The 22,810-nt window shown below is 47.7% G+C and overlaps 1 protein-coding gene across 4 annotated transcripts in view; it reads right to left on the reverse strand.

Moving 5' to 3' along the window:
- The window catches only part of BCAR3 (BCAR3 adaptor protein, NSP family member), a 206,206-nt gene that overhangs the window by 137,123 nt on the left and 46,273 nt on the right, over positions 1 to 22,810 (reverse strand). Inside the window, exons 1-2 of one of the 4 annotated variants that reach the window (XM_067726932.1) lie at positions 7,249 to 7,353; positions 3,658 to 3,790 (exon numbers count right to left, since the gene is read on the reverse strand). The exons of 2 other annotated variants lie outside the window; for them this stretch is intronic. The gene's annotated coding sequence lies outside the window, so the exon portion shown is untranslated. Of the gene's footprint in view, positions 1 to 1,886; positions 2,057 to 3,657; positions 3,791 to 7,248; positions 7,354 to 22,810 lie in introns of those variants that run through there. One more of the 4 variants, XM_067726934.1, reaches the window with a different exon arrangement.

Here is a 22,810-nt window from a genome sequence, read left to right on the forward strand (position 1 = left end):
CAAATGAGAAGGAACCAACATCTCACAGGCCTGGGTGAGGGTGCGGGGGTGAGGGTGGGCAGACAGTTCCAGGTACCCTGGGGCAAAGGTCCAAATGTAGGCATGAGCTTGGCAAATTCGAGGAACAGGAAGGTTAGTGTGACCGGAGTGTAATCAGCTTGGAGGCTGGGGAGAACGGAGAATGGTGAGGTCAAAAGGAACAATAAAAACAGCTGGTGGCCAATGAGTGCAGGATGCCAGGTGTCCATGAGGCCAGTTCTATTATCCTCTTTTCACAGATGAGGACACAGACATAGAGAAGTAGACACTTTAGCCAAAGTCACACAGCTCCTGAGGGGGCAGAGCTAGGATGTGCACTGGCTGTGGGACGCGTAGGCCCTGTGCAGTGCTGCCTCCCCACAGAGACGCCCTGTGAGGGCTTGGGACCCCATCTGGACGTGACGGAGAGTCACTGCAGGCTCTTATGCAGGACAGTGACCTGACCTATTGCCCTTTTAAGTGCTTGGTGTGCTCATAGTGGGAAGAATAGACTGCAGAGGGGGTTACCTCATTAATCCAGGAATAACATCACTGTGGCTCTGACTAGGATAGCAGCAATTCTTTGTATTTTTTAAAGCCTAGTGAACACGGCACTTCTATTTTGGGGAGCTATCTTCAAGGACTTCGGCAGAAAAAACAATGCATCCTTTCTTTTAAAAAAAACAAAATACAGTAGACATACCCCAATAATCATTTAGTGACAGGAAAGCCAGTTTTTGCCAGTCTCACCTAATTCCACTCAAAGATTCTTTTCTGTATTCTTTAGATTGTTGTCAAATTAAGCCAACGAACTTTCTAAATTGGTAAGTTGGTTCCAGCTCCACCCAGGGTTGCTGCTACAGCTAGGAGAAGAAGGTGGAGTCTTAACTCAGGAGGGAACCCAAAGTGTAGGGTTCGTGTGTGCCAGAGGACCTTGTGGACTGTGCAGTATCTAAACATCCTGATCTTGAGCATTTAGAGGGGGAGTTGCTAGGACTGCAGTGATAACCATGTCTCTCCAGACCAGTACATCCTGTGACACTGACGTTGGATGTGGTGTGTGTGTTTTTCAGGTTCTTTTGTAACAGAAGGAATAAAGGCAAACTGATAGACCTCCCAGGGAGAGATGCATGAAGGTTGTTTCACATAAATCTCCTCTGAGCTCCTGCACACGACTGCCTAATGTGCTTATATAAAACACAACTTCTAACCCCCTCCAGCCGTTAACACTCCTCCTCATCAAATTCCTATTGCTTCTTTTCCCACAGGGGATGGGATTAAGGGGCACAAAATGGCTCAGCTAGAGTTCCCCTTCTAGCCACAGCTGCTTCCTGAGGCCCAGAGCGTGGTGGCCTGTTTTGGGGTGCAGGTTCAGGTCGAGGTCACATTTCTGCGGTGTTCCCCACACCTGACACCCTTTCACCTGTGTCAGGTTACCTGACCTCTCTGTGGCTCCCTTTCTTCATCCCTAAAATTAGGATAATTATTGTTAACTATTGTTCTATCTCACAGTGCTGTTGTGAGAACTAAATAAGTTAGAATTAAATAAGTAAAACAGAACGATTATCATTGCTAGTGATGACATTAGATTATCATTACCGGAAGGGAGAGGATAGGAAAAAAGGGAGCCAAATCCAAAGCCCAGTCTCGAGGCAATGACCAATAAGGATCCAGAATCACCCAGGAAACAACCACCCCGGAGCCTCTGCAGGTTAGTCAGGGGATTCTCCTAAGCTCCAGATGCTGCCCCGGAAGTAGTCACTTCCTAGGCTAGATCAGCACCACCCTGCCGCCCGGGCCACAGCTTCGCTGGCTCAGCATTGCCGGCGCTGTGGGGCAAAGCAGCAGCCAGCCAGGCTGCTTCCTACCTTGCCTGTCCCCCTCCTCCCAGGTTGGCTTTGGTCAGATGCAGCAGCTCCTACAGGCTTCTCGGTTTGGTGTGAGGAAGTTAAGGTAGCACAGGCAAGGCTGGGGCTGCTTTGCGTGGTTCTGCCAGAGGGTGAGTGACCCAGGCCTCGGGGTGGTTGGACCTGGGCCTGCAGCCTCTCCTGGGATTGCCTGCCCGGGCGGCTGAGCTCACACTGCCCATGCCGCCCAGATGCCTCTTTGCCTATTGTCTCAACAGCTGACAATATAATTCTAAGTAACAGTGACTCACAGGAGAGCAGTTCCTTTTTTTCGCCAGAGCTGTCTTATGTAGATCGAGTCTTTCTCCCAGGTAAAGAAGGCCTTTACCTTTCAGTAGAAGTAGAGGGAGGCGAGGAAAATGTTGTGATTAGGAACAAAATAGTCTGAGTTTGAATTTGGCTCTACCACTTACAAAGTCGTATGACCTTGGACAAGTTATTTAATCTCAGGTTCTTTACCTACAAAATGGGGATAATAACAGTACTTACATCATAGGGTTATTATGAGAGTTAAATGAGTTAATATCTATACAGAGCTTAAAGCAGTGCCTGGCACATAGTAAATACTTATATAAATGTTTTAAAAGTAAATGTCCAATAATAGGAGATTGGTTACATGAAATCTATATAACAGAATACTACACAGTCATTAAAATCTCTGTTATAAAAGAATTGTGATAAGGAACTATATTCATGATCTCTTACTAAGTGAAATGACAGACTCTAAAACAAACCACGGTATACCATTATTGTTGAGAAGAAAATAAGTCTATATACATTGAAAAATACACCAAAAGCATATACACCAAAAGGGTGTTTTTCTATCCTATAAAATATCTATGTTCTGTGTGTTACTTTAGTAATAAAAAGCAATAAGAAAACAATAAAAATTATTCAGTAATAAAAACAATAACAATTATTCAAATGTAGTAGATATACATAATCTAGAATAAGTGATCATGCTTTAAAATGATGATGATGATGATGATGATAGTAATAATGATAGTTCCCAAGCCCAGATCATTCAAACCTGAGGCTGACACGTGACCACCACCACAGGCTTTAATGATTAGCCAAACGTTATTATTAAAAAGAAAAAATAATAATATCGCATGCTTAAATGGCTATAACATACTTCTGGGAATAACCAAAAACTGACCATACCAACACAGCCAGATTTAAATCTTACCTAAGCAACAGGTGACCAACATATGTAAAATAAACAAAGAAAGGAATGGTAGTGTGTAGAAGCAATGAACTGAGCGTGCTTTGCAAGGTGACGAGTGAAGGGGAGTCATGAAAGTGGCCTGTGTAGACAGGATGGGGTGGAGAAGCATTCCTCCAGCCATTGAGTCAGAGGTTTCAAGAAGGAAACGGAACTTCAGGGGCTGCTAAAATAAAGGAAGGAGATAAACAGCTCCCTTTTACTGCTCACTTGTGTAGAACTTGAATGGAGAAAAGGATAAGAACTGCTCCCTGAACCATGACGTTCAGTAATGAGCAGACTTCTCAACTCTGTCCCCAGGCCACTTCTCACCACTTCTCACAGCCTCACCCAGAGGCTTACAAAACAATTAAAACCCCAGACACACTGCATCTGGGCTCTGGTGGATGGGGCTAATGTGAAAGTGAACCCTCTGTGTGTCAAAGAACAGGCAGTAGGCCGAATCCAAAAACCGTCCTAACTTCACTTCCAAGACCTGGCTGTGCCTGGTTCTCCCGTAACACTCACCGCTTCACACAGCCCTTTCCCAGATCCAACCAACAGTGGGTCCTGGGCAAGTTGTCATGATCTTTTTCATCTCCATGTTCTTAGCTCACAACTTTTCTCCACAGCATCCGTTACCTTCAGAAGATGTAAAGAACTTTGAAAAAAAAAAATACTTGTTGTGAATTCTGAAATTGTGCTGGTCCAATGAAACTTCGGACTGACAGAAACCGGTTTCAGTTCCCCCTTCTATCTTTGCAATGTCACCCACATAAAGTCCCTCATATAACGGACCCTATTCACAAACCATGTTGAAATCCACATGAAAAGATCATTGCAATAATCCACTAAACGCCTGAACTAGCTGGAATTACTTCTTTCTTTCCAAAGCACCATGGGGTCCTGGGCCTGCCTTAGCCCCTCCCAGGGCTGTGCCCAGCACACAGCGGGAGGAGGCTGGCAGGCTGTTCTGTTTCTCAGCGAGAGCTGGCCGTGATTAGAATACCCAGATGCTTTCAGTTGATGCTTGTGCGGGATCAGCTTCTAAGCTTATTAAAACGGGGGTCACACAATTTGTATCAGGAGAACTGATGGCACATTGGAAGAAGGCAATGAAAAGAATCACTAGGAGAAGAGCCACAATCACCTGAAAAAAGAACTCCCTGTGTTTAGACAAGGGAGGGCAGGGGAGCCCGGATGAAGTCAGAGCTTTTTCCTTCCAAAAGCTTCTGGTTCGAAGCCAGGGAGAAGGAAGGGACAAGCGCTGTCACGGGCTTCCTGAGGGCCCCTGACTGTGAGGCGCATGAGGTAACACCAGGCCTTCCCCGAGGTGAGGATGTTTCCCTTGTCCTTTCAGCAGGACCGGCTTTCTGACCCCAAGAGTTGGAGAGGCTACACTGATTTACAGCCACGTCTCTTTTCCCTTCCTTCTGATCCTCCCAGTCTGTGGTCTGTTCAAAGCACCCTCAAGGGAAACAGAGGCCAATGAATCTGCCTAGCCGGGAAGTGGTTTTGAGCCAGCACCGACACTGTGACACACGCTTTGTCTTAAAACGGGTCCCTTGCGCTTCAGTGGAGCACAACTGCGGTCTGTGCAGGTGTTTGCAGAGGTTCCCAGAACAGAGAGCCCTCTGCCTCTGTGTAGGGGACCCTGTACAGGGATGTCTTCAACCATTGGCGTTGGATGAGGACCGGCCCTGGTGAGGCTCAGCGGGCAGCCCTCTTCTCAGTTCCCACTCAGAACAGCAAGGAGGAAGGAGGGGAATATCTCCTGGACTAGAGATGGAAAGAGAAAAAAGAAGGCAATTTAGGGCTTCCCTGGTGGCGCAGTGGTTGAGAGTCCGCCTGCCGAGTCAGGGGACGCGGGTTCGTGCCCCGGTCCGGGAAGATCCCACATGCCGCGGAGCGGCTGGGCCCGTGAGCCAAGGCCGCTGAGCCTGCGCGTAATTTAGATGGAAAAGCTGTTGTGTTATTTTTTTAAAAATTCTATTTATCATTTACAACTTTAGATTGGTGGGAAAAAATTCTTTATCTGATCAACGTAAGCTTTCTCTGTAAGAACTGGAGTTTTGCTTCTATACCGTTATCTCGTTGGAATCTATTTCCTCGAAGGAATAGCATGTAATTCTTTCACATCTCTATCTCAAATATATATTTTTGAAAACAGGAAAAAAATATGTTATCTTTCCATAATTAAGTCACAAAATAAATAGATCTGCTCAGTGCTGTGTTCGCTTTGCTTTCCTTCTGCAAAGCTGTTTTAGGGAACACATATCTTCAGATTCCTTTTCACGAGACCAAAAAAAAGGTTAGGCCAGCTTGACCAAATCCACAAGGGAATGAAGTGAGTCCAGGAGCCCCAGTATTTTCAAAACAGTACAAATCCGTTCCTGGTGGGACAGGGTATGGACGAGTGAGAGGTTGAAACCCAAGAGAGGATGGCCAAGAGGTGGATTCTTCCCTTGTGTGTCTTGCACCTGCTGGAAGGGCCATCCTGGAAGCCGGGCAAGCATAGCTATGCTGTGCCTGGCACAGCTGGGGCTGGAGAAGCCTTCCCCTCATGGTTCAGGTTTTTGCCACCTCTTCCTCTGCCCCTTGAAGGGTACTTCTGAGTGGGGAGGACTAAAACCCCAGCATCACTAATTTGGAGAGAACTTATCCTAGCAGGGCTAATCGGAGAACTCAGTGCAGAGCCTGAAGAACCCACCGAGCTCTGCCCAACCCCTCAGCTGCAAATCTCATCACTCTTCCCTAAAGGATGGCTGGTAAGGCTGAGAACAATTCCCCAAAGTGCAGCCCTGAGTGACGGCTGTGAATTCAAATTCCTGAACCGTGACTGTGTTCCAGCCCAGCGTTAGCTGCTCCCCTAATCCCACTTACCTCCCTCTCCTCTCCATCTGTTTATTTTCCATTGAAGTGACCGTTCCACTCCTTGAACTCTTAACACACAGTTTCATGGCTGAGTTTTTCAGGTTTCTGAACACCAGTGTCTCCAAGAGCCTCCTACACCCGCTCTATGTTTCTAACTCTCTTTTTTTTTTTTTGGTACGCGGGTCTCTCAGTGTTGTGGCCTCTCCTGTTGCGGAGCACAGGCTCTGGACACGCAGGCTCAGCGGCCATGGCTCACGGGCCTAGCTGCTCCGCGGCATGTGGGATCTTCCCGGACCGGGGCACGAACCCGTGTCCCCTGCATCGGCAGGCGGACTCTCAACCATTGCGCCACCAGGGAAGCCCTCTAACTCTCTTTAAGTGACCGTTTCGCAGGCTCCCTCCGCTTCTCTGTGGCGCCTTGTCCCTCTCTCACCTCCCCTGACACTGGCCTTCCCTCTCTGCCTTCTCCTTTCTGGCTCCTCCTCCTTCCTGCCATTTTTCTCTCTTTTCCACACTCTTTACTCCCGCCCTCCTCTGCTGCCCACCCCAGCCCCAGCACACCACTGACCCCCAGGGTACCTGGATGAGCCTCACGGGAGATGAAGTGCAGCCCCTACTGAGGATGCCTGACTTGGTTTCTAAAGGGTTTTCCCCAATTCTAATAGTTACAATTCACGATTAAGGCCAAAGAAGGACGGTATTCTTGTCACTGTGCTGCTACCCTCTTCACCTCACGAGTCGAAGGACCTGGACTTCCTGGGGCCCCAAGGCCTGGTCCCCTAATAATCTAGTTTCTTATTGTCCCTAAAGGAAACTTCTTAGTAAGACTCACTAGGCCACACCTGACGGCTCTGGTCTCCACTGACCTTTCAGTCTCATGCAGTGTCACGCTTGCTCTCTGAACTCCTGCCACATGGTCCTCCTTCAGTTTCTCAAATGTGCTATATATGCTCTTACCGTAGGACCTTGGGTCATGCTATTCCCTCTGTCTGGAACATTCCACCTCCTCCGTCTGCTTTGTCCAGTTAACTCCTTTTGTTATCTGTGGCTGTGTAACAAATTACCCCCAAAACCTACCAGCTTAAAACAGCAAACATTTGTCATCTCACAGTCTCTTTGTGTCAGGAATCTGGGAGCAGCTTAGCCAGATGGTTCTGGGTCAGGTTCTCTCAAGAGGTTACATCCAAGCGGTCAGCCTGGGCTCCAGCCATTGGAGCTGGAGGATCCCCCCAACAGCTTACTCACTTGGCGCTTGGTAGACCTCAGTGCCTATCAGGCTGTTGGCATGGCCTCTCCGTGGGCTGCCTGAGTGTCCATAGCATGTGGAAGCTGGCTTCTCCCAGAATGAATGATCAGAAAGAGAGAGAAGGAACCCAAAACAGTAGCTGCAGTCTTTTGTAACCTAATCTTAGAAGGGACACATCAGACTTTCGGCCATATGCTATCGGCCAAGCAGACCAACCCTGGCACAGTGTGGGAGGAGACTACACATGGTCTGAATACCAGGAGGCGGGAGTCACTGGGGACCATCGTGGGAGGCTGGCTTAATGATTCCTTTCCCTTGACATATATCTGTAGGATTTTGTGATTAAAGTGTATGGTCCATTGGACCATAAGCTTCCTGAGAACAGGTATCTGCTTTGCTCATGTATCAGTCAGTTTTTGGTATAAAACAAACCAAATGAAAACTTAGTGGCTTTTAAAAAAAAAGTGCTCATTTATTATTCCTCAAGTGTCTATGGGTCACCGGAATTCTGCTGACCTGGACCAGGCTCTGCTGATCCAGCCAGGCTTGCTCATGCACCTGGCATCACTTCTTGGGTTAGCTGAGGCTGATGGGCCTGAAATGGCCTCCCTCCTCTGTCTGGCAGGGTGGCTGGCCATCCGCTAGGACAATGAAAGTGGATGGGCCTGTGTCTCTCATTATTCAGCAGCCTAGGCAGGGCGTGTCTGCATGGCAGCTCTAGGGTTTCAAGAGCACAAGGCCTCTGGAAAGATTTGGAAAAGGTACAGTGTCACTTCTGCCACTTTCTATTGGTCAAGGCAAGTCACAAGCCCAGCCCAGATTCAGAAGTGGAGAAATAGACACAACCTCTAAAGGGAGGAGGCGAAAAGTCACACCGCAAAGGGGCTTGGATAATGGGAAGGGGAGAATGCCACTGTTTTTGTAAACAATTTTCCACAGCACACCATAGTACCCCCAGAGCCTACCACAGTGCCTGGCACATAGTAGGTACTCAATTAAAAGAGTATTTCTTTTTTTTTTTTCCTTTGCGGTATGCAGGCCTCTCACTGTTGTGGCCTCTCCCATTGCGGAGCACAGGCTCCGGATGCGCAGGCTCAGCGGCCATGGCTCACGGGCCCAGCCGCTCCGCGGCATGTGGGATCTTCCTGGACCGGGGCACGAACCCATGTCCCCTACATCGGCAGGTGGACTCTCAACCACTGCGCCACCAGGGAAGCCCAAAAAGAGTATTTCTTGAATGAATGGGTTTGAGCACTTTACCTTTAGTTGTCCTTATTTTGCTCTTGGCTTGTCTCCCTCACTGTTATGCCAGTACCTTGGAGACAGGGAGGAACCTGTCGTATTCATGTTTGGGGTCCCACAGCATTGACATGGCATTGGACTTGTGTGGTAATGAATAAATGTATCGCCAACGCTTTTCAAATGCTCTCTGTGCAGCTCTACTGCTTTGCCTTCCTCAGAGTTTAAAGTCTTCCACAGCAGATTTGCATAGGCTTTGCAATTTGACACCACAGGATCCTAAATCTGTCCTTTACCCGCTGTGTGACCTGGGCAAGTTCCTTCACCCAGCTGAGCCCCATTTTCTTTTTCCACAAAATGGGGGTGCCCATCTCAGAACTGCTGTAGGGTGCAATTGGACATGCGAGTGCTGAACACTGTGGCAGGTACTGAATAAACGTCATCCCCTTCCATTTACCCTAATACCCTGCATCACCTTGACCTCTGGCCTCTCCAGCCCCAGCCCTGGCTCACTCCGCCTGTCCCCGGAAAGCCACGTCTGTTCCACACCTCTCTGGGTCTCTTGAACACTATCAGTGGCATAAACATGAGTACAGCTAAGCTCCAATTAGCAGTGCAGTTCCTGCTGCCCCAGATGGGCAGGACGACCACCAATCACAGGTGATTTTTGCCACCACCTGGCTCAGCTCTGTAATCCTGAGGCCAAGAGGATCTTCCTCTGTGCCCCTCAGGTGTCTAGAGGCCCAGCTGCCTTCTGGTGCTCTGTCCTGCTGCTGTCTGCCCTCCAGCCACTGTAACTGTGCTAGCCACTTAGGTCCACTTTGTAATCCTGGAGACATTTCTTCTTCCTAGGCTGGCTGTCTTATCTCTATGTCTTGTCTTTTCCTTCTTTATGTCTCCTTCTTGCCTCCTGTGTCTCGACGAACTCCCATCTGTCTTACCATTGTCGAGCTTTTTCCATATGTCAGGCCATAGGCTATGTACTTGATGCTAACTGTCTCAGGAATTCTTACATCAACCCTATGGTGAAAGAACGATTACTACCATTTCCTTGAGGAAGAGGCTGAGGCTCAGAGAGTTCACATAACTTGCTCCTGGTGACACACTGGGTGGGTGGTGGAACCAGGGTGAAACCTGGGTTCTGATCCCAGAGCTTTCATCCTCTCCCCCACTTTATACCCTTTATCCTCTTGTTGCACGTCTCGTGGCAACGTCCTGCTAGAATGTTCCTTCTCCTGTGTGGCTGGTCTACATGTGATTGGTGTTTTCTTAAAAATGACCACCTTCCTCCTCAGCTCTTCATTCTCCTTTTCCTCTAGGGCAGTGCAGTTCAATAGAACTTTCTGTAGTGATGGAAATGTTCTCTGCATTGTCCATTATGGTAGTCACTAGACACATGTGGCTTTTGAGAATTTTTGATACGTGCCTAGTATGACTGAGAAATTGCATTTTAAATGTTATTTAATTGTAATTAAGTTAAATTTAAATAGTCACATGTGGCTACTGGCTACTGTAGTGGACAACTCCAGGGTCTCACCTTTGTGGAGAGAGGATGGGGCATCAGGGTGGGGAAAGGGAGATGGGGAGAGAAGCAATTTGATGAAGCCACAGGACTATTTTCTCATGAATATTGAACTAAGACTAAGGTTCTCATAAGGAAAAGTCATTTAATGATGTCCTGGCCCAACATGCTTTCCTGGACTTCTGCCCTCCAATCACCAAATTCCTGGTGATGTCAGCAAGAATGCCAGGGCCTAGGAATTATGTTGAGCCTCTTCAGAGAGATGGCCTTCCTCTGCAACACGCAGATTGAAATGAACTCGTTCCAATTAGGGAAAGAGTGAGAAATCACTGCCGTGAGGTTTCCTTCTGTGTGTGCTGCTGAAATCAATATTTAGTCAATACAACCTTTGGCCTGCCATTTGCCATTCTATAGATCTTCCCACACTATAGAATTTAATGCAGATTTTAAAACTCACAAGCAATGGTTCCAGAAACTGAAATGCTATTTTCTTTCTTTTTGAATCAAGACAGTTTCCAGGACTTCTATACAAAGAGACCTCAGAAATGGTTTCTTGATGGATATAGTGAGCCTTCAAAGATGAACAAACTTCTATTGGGAAAATCTGCCCAGTTCTGGAGGCAAAACAGTCATTCTTTTACCCATTTATTCATCCAACTTTTCATCTATCCACCCAAAAACATTTTCAGAGTTCTTAGCAAGTTCTAAAATGCAGGTAGGGAAGGGGGGGTTAAAAAATGAGAAAGACAAATAACTTTTATACATTCAACTTCTTTTTAATTTCCAAAGTAAATAGGTAAGTTTCATGCTAGTAACCCAAAGGACATATGACATTAAGTCCGTTCTCTTAGTATCTTCTACCAGGTATTTTTTTTATCCATTCATTTAATTATCAAATATTGTCAAGTCCCTTTAATGCACATCCTGTCCATTTAGTTACTGTCACAAGAATTTTGAGGTTATAAAGCACTTAAACTGTACTTTTATTAGGGAAGTTACCTCAATAAACCACAATTTCTCTTCACATATCTGCTTCTCTCTAGGGCGGGGTTCCTTGAGGGTTGGAACATCATCTTCTTGACTGCAGTGTCTTTGCTCCCTAGAACACTGCCTGGTGCATAGTGGGTGCTTATTAAAAGTTCCCTGAAGAAACATCAAACCACAGGAAATGTGACATTTGTCTAGATCCGTGATCCACACTGCCGGTGGTCTGTCTCCAGCATAGAAGTCAAAATCCCAAAGGAATCTGAAGTAACTTGCGCTGAAATCAGCCCCCCATGAACTCATTGAATCCCTAGCTTCCTTAGTGATATTTTCATTCTCTGGTGTCTTAAAGGATAAGAAACTCTCTAAGGGCACTGATCACAAATAGGACCTTCTTTCTTTCTTTCCTTCTCTCTCTCTCTGCATATGTTCTGAAACTTCATCGAGTTCAAAGGTTATCCTCTATCAACTCCTAACAACACAATATTTGGTGAAGATTTAAAGATTATAATACTGTCATCCATGATTTTCATAGCTTCATAAACTGTCACACCCATTTTTGACTTGTGCCTTTACAGATCAAAAGGTGTTCTTGGGCTTCCCTGGTGGCACAGTGGTTGAGAGTCCGCCTACCGATGCAGGGGACACGGGTTTGTGCCCCGGTTCTGGGAAGATCCCACATGCCGCGGAGCGGCTGGGCCTGTGAGCCATGGCCGCTGAGCCTGCGCGTCCGGAGCCTGTGCTCCGCAATGGGAGAGGCCACAACAGTGAGAGGCCCGCGTACATATTTCATAAAGTCCAGTGACAAAAACTGTATAAGGTATTTATTCATTTATTTGAACACTTGCTCAACAAATGTCTATTGCATGCTTACTATGCACCAGGCACTGCAATTCCATGTTGAGTTAAGACCTAATAAAATTATAAACCAGAAGTACCTTTTTGTTTTCCCTCCCTGCTTTGCTCCCTTGCTCAACTTCTAGAGCAAACATTATGTTGCCTGTTATGGGCTGAATTGTTTACCCCCCAAATTCAGATGTTGAAGTCTTACCCTCCAGTACCTCAGAATGTGACTATATTTGGAGATAGGACCTTTAAAGAGGTAATTAAGGTAAAATGAGTTATATGGGTGGATGCTAAACTAATATGGCTGATGTTTTTATAAAAAGAGGAGATTAGGACACAGACGTGTACAGAAGAAAGACCATGTGAAGACACAGGGAGAAGATGGCCATCTATAAACCAAGGAGATAGACCTCAGAAGAAATCAACTGTGCTGACATCCTGTTCTTGAACTTCCAGCCTCCAGAACTGTGAGGAAAATAAATTTCTGCTGTTTAAGCCACCCAGTCTGAGGTACTTTGTTATTACAGCCTTAGCAGACGAATACTTTGGCAATTCATCATCCCTGTGTATATCTTCTCTTTTTTCTTCTGTTGTTTTCTCTTCCTTCTTTGTTTTGTTTTATTTTGAACTGTTGATGATCTCTTAGAGATGTTTTCTTTACTTTTCACTTGTGTGTCTTCTTTCTCTGACTAGTTTGTAAGTTCCTCAAGGAAAAAGCGAGGGAAACAAAGCACTGTCTTTGGGATTTTCACCTGCCCCTGTGCAATAAATGGGGCCATTTTAAAGGTAAGGAAACAAAGGTCCTGGGGAGATCAACTAAATTGCCCCAAATCTCCCAGCTGGCCGGTGGTAGGGCTGGGGTTCTCAGCAGGCCTGCCTTGCTCCAAAAGCTACCAGACCTGCCACCTCACCAGTCTGCCTCCTTGAGAGCCTGAGCTGGTGGCTCACGATTACTTGAACACCCCAGAGAGCTGAGCTCCAGGCTGGCCCACAGGAGACACTCCAAAACTATTTATGGACTTGATTGAAATAAATGCAGATGGTTTCGCTGATCCAGGGCAATTAACCCCAGAGCACTCCTTCTCTCACATTAGGGACAGATGGCAGCTCTTGGGGAGAAATGTAAAGACCTGAGGTGTTAGGAACCATTATCTCTTCCTCTCCCCAGCTGACAGATAAAAGCTGCAGGCTTGGCCTTCACTATGCACTTTTTAGATTTCTGTCAGAACAAGCCGCAAACCTTAATGCATTTGAGAAGCGCTCAGCCAACTTGCAATTATTTGTGGTGACAGGGAGCAAAGATGGCATCTGCCGAGGATGTTGACATCTGCCAACAACACCAAGTTTCCCTGGACCAAGAATGTCAACATTTTTCTCCAGCTGGAGGACAAGTGTTTCATCTCCTGCAGAGAGGTCTGCAAGCGGTGGATGCCGGGAGAGCCCCGGCCAGGCTGCTGGAGCGGGAAGGGCACGAGGCAGGCCAGGAGCAGCCTCTGAAGGAACCAAGCTCTACTGTGGTTGAAAACACTCTGGGAACAATGGCTATTTAACTGCTCCTTTGGCAGTGAAAATGCTTATAAAAATAGATCTGACCTTTCGTGCTTTTCTAATTTTGCACCATGTGTATTTATTATCTATTCAAAAATCAATGAATTTTTTGGAAAAAAAGACCTGCATATTCTTACATCCAAAGCCTGAAACAGTGTAAAGTTGACTTAAGAGCGCTGGCCTGGAAGTTTGTGGAACTGGATGTGAGTTCCTACACTGCCATTAATTTTGTTTCTAAAATACAGATTTCTCCTGCTTAAAACTCTCAGAAGCCCAATCACTTACAGAATAAATTCCAACTCATTAGCTTGGCCTATAAGATCGGGGGTGATCTAACTTCTGCCTACCTGATGTAGATAGACACTTAGATAGGATTTTTTTTTTAAATTTATTTTATTGAAGAATAGTTGATTTACAGTGTTATGTTTATTTTCTCCCGTTGTGGAGCACAGGCTCCGGACGCGCAGGCTCAGCGGCCGTGGCTCACAGGCACAGCAGCTCCACAGCATGTGGGATCTTCCCGGACCGGGGCACGAACCCGTGTCCCCTGCATCGGCAGGCGGACTCTCAACCACTGCGCCACCAGGGAAGCCCTTAGATAGGATTTAGGTGGAAGTTGTACAAGATCCCCTGAGGGAGGTGATCTTCAGAGCAAGGTAAGGCTGTGGGGATGTGAGAGGCAGGGAAGGGAGGAATGCCTATAAGGGTGCTTTATGAGCTGGTGGCCACTGTGGGAAACTTGGTCCAATTTCCCTGGGTCCCTCCGAGAGACTGTGTAGCGTTATCTGATCAAGGGCTAGGAAGCTGGGGAATTTGCTCATCAGCTCCCTTCCTCGTTGACTGACCTGAAGGCATTAACTCCTCAGCCCTTCTGGTTTGCTTCATATGAGAGATGAACCCACTCTCATGACCAGAGAATGCATTGAGGCAGGGAGATTGGAGGTGCCTGAGCTAGCAAGCTGCAGATGTGCTGCATAGAACACAAAAGTGGCCACAATACTGCACAGTTCTTTCCATCAGGAGGTGGAATCTATTTCTTTACCCCTTGAATCTGGACTGGCCTTTTGGGGAGTAGAATACAGAAGTTGTAAGGTTATAGGAGGTCTTGGCCTGGGCCTCAGGAGACCTTACAGCATCTGCTCTTATACTCTTAGAACTGCTGCCACCATGTGAATAAGGCCAGGCCAGGCTGCTGAATGATGAGAGACCACGTGGAGCAGAGAGGAGTCATCCAGTTGAGCACCCCCAGATCAACAAGCTCCCAGCCAGCTGGCCAGCTGACCAGAGACACATGTGAGCCCCGCCCAGTCCAGCCCAGAAGGGCAACTCAGGTGAGCCTAGCCTAAATTGCTGAGCTTGTAATCACAAACTAAATGGTCATTTCTTTAAACCACTGAATTTGGGGTGGTTTTTTATGTAGCAAAAGCTAATTGATATAGCGTTTAAGGGAACTGTCCAAAGCTACTGGTAAGCTCTGAAGTAGGCAAAGGGGCATCAACATCTTCTACTACACCACCTGTATTAGCTAGCTATCACCGTGTGACAAATCACCCGAAAACACTGCACTTACAACAGTGAACATTTCCTATGGTTTCTGGAAGTCAGAATTTGAGAGGGGCTTAGCTGGGTGGTGCTGGACCAGGGTCTCTCCTCAGCTTACAGTTAAGTTGCTGGCTGGAGCTACAGTCATGTAAAGAGGATCTGCTTCCAAGCTCACTCATGCAGCTGATGACAAGAGTCTTTAGTTTCTTATGGGCTGTTGGCTGGAGGCCTCACTTCTTCACCAGGTGGGCCTCTCCATAGCACTGCTCTCAGCACAGCTGTATTCTACTGGTCAACACAGATCAACTGTGGAACAGTGCAGGTGAGGGCTACACAAAGACGTGAATACCAGGAGGTGGGGGTCACCGGGAGCTACTGGGAGGCCGCCTACCACACTACCTTTTCCCTGTCATTTACCAATGTCCTCTGCCACATACTCCACCCTTCAAATGATTCATTCATTCCCTGAACACATAATAATGATAACGGCTATTACTGGTTTTGCAGGCCTACTAAGTGCCAGGCGCTGTGATGGCCAGTTTATGTATAAAAGCTACATCTTTCTTGATCCATGAGCCCTTGTCCTCCGACAAAAGATCTCCTGTTATATTGTGATACAATAAGAAATATAGGGACTTCCCTGGTGGCGCAGTGGTTAAGAATCCGCCTGCCAACGCAGGGGACATGGGTTCGATCCCTGGTCTGGGAAGATCCCACATGCCGCAGAGCAACTAAGCCTGTGCGTCACAACTACTGAGCCTGTGCTCTAGAGCCCGTGAACCACAGCTACTGAAGCCCATGTGCCGCAACTACTGAAGCTCGCGTGCCTAGAGCCTTTGCTCCACAACAAGAGAAGCCACCACAATGAGAAGCCCATGCGCTGCAACGAAGAGTAGCCCCCGCTCGCCGCAACTAGAGAAAGCCCACGCGCAGCAACAAAGACCCAACGCAGCCAAAAATCAATCAATCAACCTGTGACTCTGTTTAAAAAAATATTAGAAAAAAAAATAAAGAACACTACCTCTTTCTAATCTTTAAAAAAAGAAAAAATATATATATTTGGTCTTCATCCCCAGTTCCTGGCACAGAGCTCTTAAAAAAAAAAAACCCTTGGAATTTCTGAGTGATAGGTGTAAGAGGAGTGTCTTCTGTTATCCATAATGAGCCCCTTTCAACCAACCCCACCTCCCCTGGATGGCAGTGACTTCACACATCACACAGCCAGTCCCCTCCCCGGGCCACAGCACGTAGGAGAACCAGTCAGGGGGGCGCTGATGGGCTGCTCCCTGCTCTTGCAGCTCCGCGGGTGAAGAACATGACTGCTGCCTGCTTTTGTATCTTTTCCAATTTAAGGAACTCAGAATCTTCTATTTTAGTTAAATGAACAACAACAACAAAAGGTAGAAAAGATGAGGACATTCTGAGGAGCAAATGGAACACACACCCACCCATACCACACACACTGGTCCTGGGAGCCTGGTCCTTTAGCTTTCTTGTTACCTCTTTCTTGCTTGGGAGGCGAAGAAAAGAAGGAAGAAGCCCGCTGGAACCCGCAGTGCTCTGTGCCTTTCCCTGTGCTCTTGAGGTGCACGTCTGCTGGGAGTACTGGGAGCGCATCAGGGTGCTAGGTGGCTACAAAGAGCCTGAGCCAGCTCCCTGGGCACTGCTGGCTGAAACCATGCTCACCCCTGGGAGCGGTGCACGGATAGCGGCCACCGCAAGTGGCTGGACTGGCAGCTCTGGATGCCTTAGATGTTCAGGGATGCCTCAGGCTGGAAACATTTCAGAGGCATTTAGGTGGGGCAGGAAGGAAGGGTAGGGAAGGCTCCTCTGAAGTCAGCACAGTGTGAGCCAGCAGTGAGGGGGATGGGGGGTTGTTACTTAGTTCCTGCTGTGCCCTGCAAACTGGAACCCAGGGCCAGTGGTTCAGAATCCTCAGGAACCTCTTGAGTCTGGTGGAATACAGCAGTGGCCTGCCCATGCTGTTCCCTCTGCCTAGAAAGTCCATCTTCACTTTGTCTACCCAGAAAAATCTCAGCGTCCTTTCCGATCTAACCTGAATGCCCCCTCCCCTGGGAAGCCCTCCTTGACTGCACACAGGAAGCATTCCTCCATAAGAGCACACATGGCCTTGTATTGTGACTCTCCCTTTAATGACATTGAACTTTTCATAGAGACCCACTGCCTGGTGGCCCAGAGACATTGGGAACAGAGTGGGACACTCAGTAAATGTTTGTTGATCTGAGTATGATGGAGAATACTAAGGAAGGTTCTGTATGCGCGCCAAGAAGGAGGCACGTCACTCACCAGGGCCGCTCTTCACTGATGAACTGAATGCATCTCTCCCACAGATTCCAGTGGGAGCTGTTCTTTCTGAGCCTTTGAATCTGTGACCAGTCTTCTCCTGAGAGGCTGTGTGGTGAAGCAGGGAAGGGGTAACCCCTGCAGCCAGGATTCCTTGCCTTCAAATTCTGTGTCCACCACCTACCAGCTGTGCCGCTCTGGGCAGGATAGAAGGTAGCAAAAGTACTGACCACGAGGACTCCTGGTGAGGACTGAAGGAAGTACGATGGGTGTGAGCACTTCTGTAATGTCGGCTATTACTATTATTTGCCCTGTTTCCCCGGATCACAGAAGCAGAACTCCAAACTATCTCAGGGACGACCCTGAATGTGTCTGGGGACAAAGAGTGTGGTGGGGACTGGCCATCACTGCTGTTCCCACAGGCTCAGGCCAGTCCAGTGAGGCAGAGGGCAGGCCTAGGCCAGTGTCAAAAGAAAGACCTCTGTAAGGGGGCAGGGGTGGGGGAGGACCCCAGCTCCAAGTACCTGATCCCATGCACTCGTGAGCCTCCCCCAAACTCTGCACCCTGCTTTGGGACTCCAAACGAGGGCCTGCTTGGATATCAGGGCTGCCTTTTTGTTTTCGGCCTCCTGGCCTTTGCTGCTGTCCTCAGGGACAGGCTATTTTAGGTAGCAGTCAAAATAAAACTGAGATTAACCCAGAATTCTTGGCAGTCAAACAATACCATAATTATGTGCTTTTTAACTTCAGAAATCAGACAGCCGAAGCTGACCCGCAGGGGTCTGTGGGGTGCTTTGAGGATAACAAGGCCTCCGTCCTGGGCTGTGTCACCTTCGTACACCCTTGGCTGCGGGCGGCCATCAGGCTCTTGGGGACACTGTGACTTCTCCGGGGAGTCACGCTGTCCCAACAACAATACAACTTGCTTTCACACTAGACGCTGGCAAGTTGGAAGGGCAACTTACCACTTTCTATATCATAAATCCCCTCTCACAGAAGTCCTGGTCCCAGGGGCTGATGGCCGTGAGGGAACAGAGGATGCCTGTCCTCCAGGGCTGGTTTTCAGGGCAGGAAATCACCCGCAGGAATGTGTCTGTGCTTTGATTGCCAACAAGGGACGCAGACCCCCTAGTCGGGCAAACAGGCCCCTTCCTCTTTGCCGGGAGCCGAGGGGGAGGGGAGGGAATTAGTCACACACAAGAACGACAGGATTGGGCCCCTGAGAGTAAAACCCTTACTCCAACCAAGAAAGGGGAAAAAGAATGGGGGATTCAAGGAGTTGGGGGCGTGGGGTTGAGATGATGTAATAAAGGTCACGGCCTGAAGAACAAAGAGGCAGCCGTGATTAGAAGCTTCGGGCAGATCTCTAAGCTCCCAGCAGGACGTCAGAGCGTCTGGAAGAGAGAAAGGAACCACCAGCCCCCAGCCCCAGAGCAGCCCCCCGAGGTATGGCTGGAAAAACACAATTTTCCCTCAACACTGACTTGGCCCTGGGAACAAAGTGCTTCAGGAAACATGATGCTCCTAACAGAGTGCTAGATATTAGCCAGGAAAGTTGACCTTGCAGTGAGATTGGAAATAGAAAAACACACGCCAGGGCCCTCTGGCAGAGCAGCCCTGTCGGCAGGGAGGCAGACAGGGCACCCTGCGCCGCGGCAAGGAGAGCTGTGTGGGATGGTCCTGAGCGCCCCCCCCCCCCCAACAGGAGTGCCCATGGCTCTACTGTTACTGTCGTCGAGGACTGTGTCCCTGTCACGCCTTCAGGAGCCCTTCATTGCCCGCTGCCCCCAGGATCTTGAGGCCAAGTCTTCCTGCCAGCTCTCCTGGGAGTTGCCCCCAGAGGACTGCATATCTTTAACGATGGTTACCGACTTCCTGCCCGGTGTTAGTTTCTTTTTATTTTTGTCTCAAAATCCTGACATGTCTATCTTTCTCTGCCACACAAGCCACAAGAACGACAAGCCCTGGGAGGCTGGTCGTGGGGACCAGACATGTCCAGAGAAATGAATCTTGTCTCAAGGTATGACCTTGAGTTTGGGGGCAGATAAAGGAGAAACAGGCTGAGTGATAGCGGCTGAAGGAGGTCAGGGGTTTTATACAGGTGGGACTAGAAGGCAGGGCCTCCAGCTGCTCTTGCTAGTAAAGGCTGATGGGTTTTCATCCTAGAAGGGCTGCCCTGCTCGCACTTTCCGTCCTGTGTGGTCTCTAGTTGGAAAGGGAAGTCACATTCCAGTATGAAAAAGACGCCATATGAGCCACCTGCCTCTGGGGACCACATGGCGGCACCTTTGTCCAGCAGAGCCAGAAGAACTGGACCGACCCCCTGTCCAGGGTGGAAGGGGCTTTGGACCGACAGTTGCGTGGCAGTAAAGTGATGAACAAGGGCTGGGAACTGATCCAACTGGGCCTTGGCCGGTGCTTGGGGGCTCAGCCAAAGTAGAGACAGGGAAGCCTAGAGGGGAGCAGAGGCCCCTCTCGTAAAGACACCCGCTGCCAGTGGCTGGGGCTCCTGTCCTGCCTCCCGGGTTGGGAACATTTATAAAGAAAGGGCTGCCATCACACCAGTCCTGTTGCAAACGGATTTCCTGAGGGCTGCGTCCAAACGCCTTTGGAGGGAGTGTGGCCCTGTTGACTTAGATTTTGGAGTTCTGGCCTCCAGAACTGAGGGAGAATAAATTTCTACTGTTTTAAGCAGCCCTGTTTATGGTCATTTGTTACAGCAGCCCTAGGAAACCAATACAGCATATATCTGTATTTCTAATACAGGAAATAGATTCTAGGACAGAGATCTGTCTACAGGTAGTTTATTGGAGAGTGCTCTCAAAAAAGTGTGAGAAAGTGGGACTGGGCAGAGGGGGAGGTTGAACTGTGATGCATTTGTGACAGAGGCCTCAGCCTATCCTGGGGTAGTGCGGCTGGGACAGCCCTTCCTTCTGAGTCGTCTCAATTTGAGGCCAGGGGCCAGGCCTTGGTACCTCTACCAGCTAGTCACTGGATGTGAGCAGCCCCCTGGGAGGGGTACAGCCTTGGGGAGGGACAGCTCTCTTCAGAGGAGAGCAACGCCTGGGAGTCTCAGTTGTGAAGCAGCCACCACTCCCACCATCCGCGGAAATGAGAGCCTCCGTCCTAAAATGGGGAACTGGGGACTCATCAGCAGGCCCTAAAATACCCTTCCAGGCTTTTCTATCCTCTCTAATACATATTTTCAGTTTTATGAATGAACTGAAATTGAATGTCTGAAATACCTGAGCTTTCCGTGTGTTTGTCCATAAATTTAGCAGAATATTTAAAGTAGAAATCTACTGTTAAAACATCACTGAGTTTTCTGTGTTAAAGCCTATAAAACAAGTTTATTTTAAGGAAGTGGAACTATTCCATATGACTAAATCATCATGTGATTTTTCCAGGACACAGAATTTTCTTTCTATATATACCTCTTTCAGTTCCAGACATACTGGCCGTCTTTCCGTTCTTCCAGATGTCTCTTTTTAAGCTAGTTTGTTGGATTTTTTTTTTTCTGGATGTGGACCATTTTTAAAGTCTTTATTGAATTTGTTACAATATTGCTTCTGTTCTTTATGTTTTAGTTTTTTGGCCCTGAGGCATGTGGGATCTTAGCTGCCCAACCAGGGATCGAACCCACACCCCCTGCATTGGAAGGTGAAGTCCCAACCACTGGACTGCCAGGGAAGTCCCTACACTAGTTTGTTGGGTTTTTTTTTGCAGATATATGATTTTTATTATTTCATTGATTGCCATATAATTTAATGCTTTGCATCTTTGCTGGGCATTTTATTGTCTACCTGGCTTGTGAAACAAATAATGAAATCACAACTTAGTCTTTGGTGGTAGGTTAATGATATTAATAATCTTATACTTTTTTTAACATCTTTATTGGAGTATAATTGCTTTACAATGGTGTGTTAGTTTCTGCTTTATAACAAAGTGAATCAGTTATACATATACATATATCCCCATATCTCTGCCCTCTTGCGTCTCCCTCCCTCCCACACTGCCTAGCCCACCCTTCTAGCTGGTCACAAAGCACCGAGCTGATCTCCTTGTGCTATGCGGCTGCTTCCCACTAGCTAGCTATTTTATGTTTGGTAGTGTTGTATGTGTCCATGCCACTCTCTCGCTTTCTCACAGCTTACCCTTCCCCCTCCCCATATCCTCAAGTCCATTCTCTAGTAGGTCTGTGTCTTTTATTCCCGTCTTACCCCTAGGTTCTTCATGACCGTTTTTTTTTCCTTAGATTCCATATATATGTGTTAGCATACGGTATTTGTTTTTCTCCTTCTGACTCACTTCATTCTGTATGACATACAGAGTGAAGTGACTCAGAAGGAGAAAAACAAATACCGTATGCTAGTTTGTTTTTGATGAGACCTGTTCTCTCTGCCTTGTGAACTTTTCCCCTGCAGCCCCACCCCTGCCCCTATACACCTGGCTCCCTCTTGCTCATCCTTCATGTCTCAACCGAAACCCCACTCTCACAGGGAGGCCTTTGCTGATGCCCCCTAAATTAATTCCTCAACAGCACCTTGAAATTTCCTTTCTATTCCTCATCGTACTTCCAGTTGCTGTCTCATCAGCTCCTGGCACTGGGCTGACAGTGGGTGTGCAGAGATATTTGTTGAATTGCGGATGTAATCTCTTGTGTGGTGCCTGCAGTCTAGATTGAACCTTACTTACTGCCCTATGCCTTCAGTGCTCAGCAGAGCGCTGTGAACTTGTGGACACGTGCTAAATGTTTTTGAATGACTCAGTGGTTTTAGATAGATAGATAGATAGATATCTGCATGTGTATCTATGCATATACACATATCTGTCTCTATCTCTATCTCTATCTCCAAACTGCTTCCCCTAATGCCCAGGAACTGAAAACACACAGGGTATGGCTCTATGAGATGCTCTCCTTGGGGTCCCCATGACCAGCCCTGCAAAATCCATGCATCCAGCACCACTGGTCTTCTAGAAAGTGTTAGAGGGAATTTCTGGCTTACTTTGAAAACATCTCTGGAATCTTCCCTACAGAAGATTCCAAATAATATATGTGATGCTCCCTCCTGCAGGAGGTGGTGCTTAACTCCTTCTCCCACCTCCTTTGAGTGTGGGCTTGCTTTCCAAGAGTACAGTATGGAAGGGAGGGAAAAGTAACTTAAGGAGAGACACAATCACTTGGTCAAGTGATCCAGGTTAAGGTCAGTGATAACTCATGTTGATAATGTGTACCCTTGGTTTATTCTGATGAGATGGTCCTTCACCTCTGTGGTCTTCCCAAAACTCATAACCTTGGTCTAACTATGAGAAAAGCATGAAACAAATGCCAGTTGTGGGACATTCTACAAAGTACCTGACCAGTACTCCTCAAAACTGCCCAGGTCATCCAAACACGGACAGTCAGACACTGTCACAGGCCAAAGAAGAATAAAGATGTATAAATGCAGTGTGGAATTTTCGATGGGGTCCTGGAGCAGAAAATAACACTGGGGGAAAACTAGTGAAATGTGAATGAAGGGTGGAGCTTAGTTAATGGTAATATACCAGTGTTGGTTTCTTAGTGTGACAAATGT

The sequence above is a fragment of the Pseudorca crassidens genome, chromosome 2 (assembly GCF_039906515.1).
Source record: "Pseudorca crassidens isolate mPseCra1 chromosome 2, mPseCra1.hap1, whole genome shotgun sequence".
Classification (NCBI taxonomy): Eukaryota; Metazoa; Chordata; class Mammalia; order Artiodactyla; family Delphinidae; genus Pseudorca; species Pseudorca crassidens.